Genomic DNA, 7,500 nt, shown 5'->3' on the forward strand with positions numbered 1-7,500 from the left:
GCTTCATTATCATACCTGTGTAATACTATTGTGAGGCAATGTTTTAAAGGGTGTTTGCTGGGTACCAACTGTTGGTATGGTAATGGTACAGTGCTACTGAAAGACCCTCTAAGACTTGGTTTTCGAAAAGTATCTTGAAAACCAATTAGATTTCGAAATCATATTATCCTCGACTGAAAGTGGAAAACTTAATTCGAAATTGCGCGAGGACGAAGCACTTTAATCCGATTTCCTCCAGATAGCTATCACGGCATTGCTTCACTGCATGAAGGCTCGGAATCTAGCGTTGAATTTTGCTTTCGTTTTCGTTTCTTGTCGAAGTTTTCTCTAGCCTGCACATCTTTGCCCTCGTCTGGATATCCTTTCATATAGATGGTTTTCACTCACGTGACTTGGCGGCCATATTGGTGTACAAAACAGTACAAAATGTATGCATGGAATATGCTTAACAAATAGATTTCATGTTGCCGTGCGTCTGTTCAGTAATAGATCACAGATGACGTCAAAATGTGGTAAGAACAAAAAAGTGGCTCACGAGGCGATAGCCGAGTGTGTCACTGATGTTTTTACCACATTTTGACGTCCTCTGTGATCTATTACTGAACAGACCCACGGTAACATGGAATCTATTTGTTTTATATAATAAAGAATCATGATTAAACTTTATTGCCATAAAAGCTGATGGTGACGTCAATCGTGCGTCTGTCCTCTAATAGATCATAGGCAACAACCAATCAAAATCCGTGAATAACTTGGGTTATTATATAAACAAAAATAGAGTTTTGTTCCCAAAGGAGAGAACGTCTATTGTTCTTGTACACCAACATGGCCGCTGTGACGTCACGTGAAAAGGATCTATAGAAAATGGGCTTCTCACAAGTATTACGACGGTAACCACCGGCAAAATGATTAGAGTAAATTTTAGTGCTCTTGTTGGCCTTGAAGTTTGTTCTTTGAAGCTGTTTCTCCCAAGCCGTCATTTCTTTGTTGGTTCGATAAGAGTAAAACCTCAAGACAGTTTTAGTTTGATCTGTCGCTCCGAATATCGACGGTCATTGTCGCATCCATACACTCACTGCACGGTTGTCGCCACCACCTATGACTACTTCTTAAACGCGAACGATTTATATTTCTTGAAATCCTATAAATACCTCTTATTGAAGGTTCCTCATCTCCCAAATTTAACTCCCTTCCTCATCTCCCAAATTTAACTCCCAAATTTAACTGGAGCGATTTCCAATCGCGTATTTTAACTCGAGCAGCGCAATCGACTGGTTTGTTTGCCTCCTGGCGATCCCAGAAGTCTTTGCAAATATAGAGGAAAAACGAAGGGGCCTGGGGACCGGCAACTCATTCATTGTACGCTTTGAAAATAATCTTGCCTTTTTAGCGATTTCAACGCTTGACATTCCACCAAATGCACCACAATCCTTTTTTTTTTATCCTTTCCGAAGCGTGTAGAGTAATGTTTTGGCCAAAAAACGTTAGTAAAACCGCTCCGAAATCGCTTGAAAAGTTGAAAATTTCGCCTCCGCTCGGACTCAACTTGCCTGAATTAGAATGTCCGTCGTGTAGGCGTCATGAACGCTAAAAAACCAAAATTTTAAGGGGGAACTGGAACTATTTCTGCTCAGTAGACACGCCAAATTTCAGCGCGATCGGTGAAAATAGCGGCTTTCTACGAATCCTACAAGAATGATTCATGAGTTTGCGATTTCCATAGAGAACTAGGGAAAAGAGGATGTGTGTCGTCATTGGTCCACTGGGACAACATAGATCGAATCATTATATTATTTATCATAGTCCACTTGGACTTTTATTTGGTCCACTGGGACTTTGGGTGGCGTGTTTTTTCATTGTCTTTTATCTTGTCCCCTTTTTATGTTTGCTTTTACAAGGAACACAGGCCTGTCATCTTTTGCGCCTCACTTCAGGGATCCGGAGCTTAGTCGTTTCACCAGCTGTGCACCATTGCGTTGTTTAGGAGCAAGAGCTGATTCTTGCACCGAAGGCTATTCTAGAGCTTTTGAGATTTTTAGACTTTAGGCTGCTGGTTACAAAGAAATCAAATGCTCTTCCCTCTGATTGTTTATCTTTTGCCACCTATCTAATTAATCAATTCCTCTTTTTCGTCTATAGAAGCCGCCTTTTATGGCATTCGCATTCTATGGATTTCATAATCCTTGCCAATCTATTCTTGTTAAAGGCGTTTTGGAATCAGCTAAAAGAAATCTCTCTAAACCAGTAGTGGAGAAAGAGCCTGCCACTCTTGATATAATTTTAGCAATTTGTGAGAAGTTTGCTTCTGTTAACGCCAATTAGTCTAATTTAGGTCAAGCTGCTATTTGTGTTACAGCTTATGCTGGTTTTTCGCTTTGAGGAGCTATACCTTAAAGGCCCACCTTCAACCTAAAGGCTTTTCGACCGTTTGTTTTTGTTATGTAAATTCGGGTTGCTTATAATAGCGATCTGATTGGATGAATTTCAGCTTTGGCAGGTTTTACATATATGAAAATTGTTCAACGGCTCACAATGCTTGTCGGTTGAAGGTAGGCCTTTAACGAGCACTGTCATTTCTTATTCACGAGCTCGGGAGGTAGTTGTTGATATTTTTTCCCAACTGGGTCCCCCGATAAATTGTTTGGCCTCCACAGTCTTAGGTCTGGTGGCACCACTGCTGCCGCAAACGCCGGCTTTTCTGATAGGCTCAAGCGTCATGCCCGGTGGCGTTCAGACAAAGCCAAGGACAGCTATGTCAAGGACAATCTCGATGCTTTACAATCAGTTTCCGAAGATTTAGAGCTTTGGGGCCTTGCTAGAATACATTGATATTACAATTGTTATTACGGTTAGTAAGTTTTTATGGACAATACATTTGTAGCGTTGGAAAATGATACCTACGAAATTGCGGATCATTGAATCCTAGTAATCCTGAACCCGATTTGTGATGATTCTAAAGTCTCCTTGTTTGATTCCAGGATATTTTTTTTCTTTTTGCGGTAAGTCTCTTTGAACAACCTTCACATTACATTAGATTTCTATTTATTTAATTATCATCGACAAATGGAATTATAGCTGGCAATAAACGAGATGCTGATCCTTGTCTGCGTCTGATAATGTTTAGTATGAAAATGCTTTGTTCTCGTTTCACTGCAGAGAACAAATGTATTTTCTCACGTTATGGAATGTACGCTATTGTAGCTCGGGTGTTTCGGTATTCACACTTAAGTGCGTATAGTCTGGTAGTACGCATGACTATTTATACTAGTCAGGTATATATAGACATTTCTCGCAGTTCAAGGTCACTCGACGGCATCTCTCGCTACCTCTCTGTAAAATATCCTTTGTGATATTCGTACTTGTACGCCAATGTAATGTAATCAGTGCCGACTACTACGGGTGTCAGGATGATGTTTGCTCATTCGAGAAGTACTGATATATGCAATATAATTAAGGTTTGCTGCAAGTTTTTTTTTAAGTTGAGCTATATTTTTTGTCTGCAGAAATTGATGTTCAGAATACTTTTCATTGTATATTTGGTAATAGTAAATATATGTAAATGCGGCTTTTACCTTGTTTATGGTGGATGTGCACTTCGCTATCAAACTAGTTTACAGGCACTTTACTTTTAACAATGTGAAAGAAACAATTCAAACTTAACAGAAATATTATTAAGAACGCCACCTGTTTGAGGCAACCAGTTGGCTATTTGCAACGCGTGGTAGAGTTGCAATTGAATCCGGGATAACCGGACGCAAATTCACACCAGAGGTCACAACGGGATTTGAACCCTGGGCAATCGCATGCAAACCCAACGCCCTAACCACTGGACCACGCTGCCTCCTTAAATTTACAGTATAGCTTTGCAGTCTCCGATGTACGGCTATATATTCTGTAATTTTACTGCCCTTCTATTAACGCATCATGATAACTGGCAATAAACGAGATGCCTGTTCCTCATCCTTGTCTGCGTCTGATGATATTTAGTATGAAAATGATTTGTTCTCGTTTCACTGCAGAGTGATTAGAGAACAACTGAATGCATTGAGGGGTGGACACCAGTAACTGTTATCAGTTCTATATGTGGACAGCAAGGAACTACTGTTACTAGCATTGGACATCTAGATGAAAGACACTGTGTATCAGCAGTTCCGTTAGATTATATAAATGACAGAATTTCAAGTTATAATATCAGCAGTGTTACCAATGTCAAAAATACTAATTTATTATTCGGAGGTAATATTCGGTGAATTAACCATGGCCAAAAGTTATGTGTGTATCAGCATTAATTCCTCCAAAGCTGAGGCAAAAAGAGCTTATATGAGAGACTCTGTCAGGCGAAAGACACAAAATAAGGAATTCAGGGGAAAGGAAAACAATATGCGAAACGCCAGAAAAGATCTGAAAATATTGATAGGGTATATGATTTCATAAGGGTAAAGCTTCCAATACAGAACATGTCAGAAAACTATAAACAGAAAAGCACAGAAAAATTTAAGGAAAGCTCTGCAGAGCTCAAACCTAAACCAAACTGAAATTCTTCAAGAATTTTGGTTTTATCGACGGAGTTGATAATGTAATTTGGCCACCGTACTGAGAGATTCTAAAAGCTGACGTTTCGAGCGTTAGCCCATCGTCAGAGCGAGTATACTACTTCCCCACCGACGCAGCACCACATTTTCTTTGGAAAGTACCCCCTTCATTCATTTGAAATTCTTCAAGGTCAAGATTCTGTTAGACATTTCATGTCAAAAGTGATTTAGTCTTTTCATGATAAGATAAGACATGGCCCTGCATATATATGCACTTGCTGTAATCAGTTATGGTACAGGTGCAAACAAAATGCAATGCAGTTCCCTAAAACAACAGTGTCCAAAATTAACTTTTTTGAAAGAACGCTTAATTTCAGCTAATATCTCCCCGCATTCCGTTTATGTAAATATGTGAACTTCCTAGGGGTGGTCAATTATCTATCCATGGTAACGTTGTTAAAGTGCCAGCATATGCGAGGTCAACAGTAATTACTTAATGCCAAGGCCCATTAATGAATCACAAACCATACCAATTAAACTGAAACAACGCTTAAGTTACAAGCATCATTTAAGTATGAAAATGTCCGACCAGCCAAATTGTTAGAGGCAGCAAACTACCTTGTGCATACTAGTGAGGGACAATTGGCCAGAAAATGTGGTCACTGCTCTTTCAGATCCAACTGCTGTAGGCATAAGTAACATTAATGAATGGGAAGAATTCTATAATGTTCAAACCACAAGGACCAGCATTCCTGGTATACATTCAAATAAAATTATAGCTGAAAACATTCAAAATGCTCTAGTATAACAAAGACAACAGTGATGATGAGTGGTGCGTGGTAGAAGAACGACAGTCTGGTGTCACAGATACTTTACTGCAACAACCAGATATCACTGAAAATTTTGCGAGGGTATTAAGCTTTGCACCAGGAGCTAACCGGCTGATGATGAAATTAACAATATGACCTGGTAACAAAAATGAGACCTTATTCAAAAAGACCCTGTCGCCTGTGCTAGAGACTTTGAACAAATGGTGCAGCTCTTTATAAAGGATGTGTTACGCGTAAGAGTAATCGTATGCCGGCCTATTGGAGAAATAGTAGAATTCTTTTACAGGGTTATTGAATTCCATCAAAGGGGATCACCTCACATACATGCGTTATTTTGGGTATCTAGTCGCATATGAGAGTCCCCTGTGCTGTTACACCATTACCCAGCTGTTATATCACACTGACTAGTGCATAAAGGAATTTGAGCCTGCCAATTTCAAACAATTGCGGTAGCTTTCATATCCACGAGTAACTACAGTGGTACTTTGATTAATCTACAATAGACAATATTTTCATCAGCGAAATCAAAGTTCCCAATATTTTTGCACTTAAAGTGAAAACGTTTTGCAACCCGTTTTGCATATCTTTTGTCTCCTCTTTGGTGGAACGTTCTAAAGTCTTACAACTTCATAGCTCCCTAAGATGCAGTAAATTGTTGCGCACTCTAACCTTGGCATTTTCCATCCCCATGCTACCACTATGAAGTTTATTATTTTTGGCATGATTATTCATGTATAGTAATTTAGGACAGTGAAAACCCAAAGCCACGAAGATAATTTTAATGCCTCATAAAAATAAAAACTCTTCGGTGTTTTTTTTCAATTAGGAAGAACTATCCCATGAAAATGTGACTCTCTGTTAGGGATCTGGAGATGAGATGTGGGTAAGCCATGTTTACTCGGCGACGACAATATTTCCAATTTCGTCCTCTTTGGAAGTTCCAAGTCAAAACTGAGTGGAGAAGAGCTTTATTTATTGTTTCTCTCCGTTTCTTGGTCGTAAGCGAAAAATACGTAAGTATTTGACATGCTTTTCAGTGGCTGAAAAAAAAAAAAAACAGTTCGACTTGAGTCCCCCTTCCCCTGGGAAATTTCTGTTTCTCGTCTCCTCCTCCTTCGGGAATTTCCAGTGACCTTCCGTGGGTGAGGGGGGTATGGATATTTTCCGAGACCAGACCCTTTAATCTTTCATCGAGTTAAATAAAGGATAAGTACGTACGCACGTACGTACGTATTATATGTACGTATGAATGTATTGAAATGATGGCAATTACGGGAATACCTCTCTTAGGTAGAGATGAATAGTGATTTCCTAGTCACCTCTAAGCTAGTCTTTCAGAAAGTGCGAAAAGTGCCATTTATTCGTGGGTATATACAAATAAAACTTCACACAAGTTTACCGGTGGTGACTAATTTACATGTAACTATTGTCTTTGCGAACTTAAGAATTTAAGCACAATCAAAAGGAAAGTAACACCATGCAGCCATTCCGAAAGAACAAATAAATGTTTTCACTTTTTTTCAGTTGATCGAACTTACCAAGAGAAAATGAGGGGACAGAGAGGGAGGCTCAAGGCGTTGGCCGGGATATGTTATGTCCACGAAAGTTATTTTTAGACGAGCGGAAGTCTTTGTTCTGGGGGAAGTCTGTCTTCCGAGACGTCCGCATGCAGTCTTGCTTCGCTCTCAGGTTCTTAGTGAAAAGAGAAAATGATGGCGCACGTGAAAGGCTGATGAATATATATTTTCTTTCAAACATCGGACCGAGGTTGGCCTGCATGCGGACGTCTCGGAAGACTTCCGCTCGTCTAAAAATAACTTTCGTGGACATGACATATCCCAAGGGCTGGACCGGGAGCCTCCTTCTCTGTCCCCTCATTTTCTCTTGAACTTACTGATGCTGGCTACAAAAGCAAAGTTAATTAAATATACCCAATTAGCAGTTGTTTGTCGTGTGGTTATACGTTAAACAATATATAGCAGCATAAATGCTTAGCATTCCTCGCTCTACGCGGATGTTTCTTTTTCAAATTGTGCTTGCAGTTTCCCATCTAGTACAAATATGAAACTTACAGATAAGTAGTATTTACTGGCAAGGGTCCTGGAATTGACGTCAATTGCAGCCATGAACAATAAACA

The 7,500-nt window shown here is 39.6% G+C and overlaps 1 pseudogene; it reads right to left on the reverse strand.

The window, feature by feature from the left end:
* Positions 1-7,500, reverse strand: part of LOC138003651 (uncharacterized) — a 71,049-nt pseudogene that overhangs the window by 61,264 nt on the left and 2,285 nt on the right.

Source organism: Montipora foliosa, chromosome 5, assembly GCF_036669935.1.
Source record: "Montipora foliosa isolate CH-2021 chromosome 5, ASM3666993v2, whole genome shotgun sequence".
Taxonomy (NCBI): domain Eukaryota; kingdom Metazoa; phylum Cnidaria; class Anthozoa; order Scleractinia; family Acroporidae; genus Montipora; species Montipora foliosa.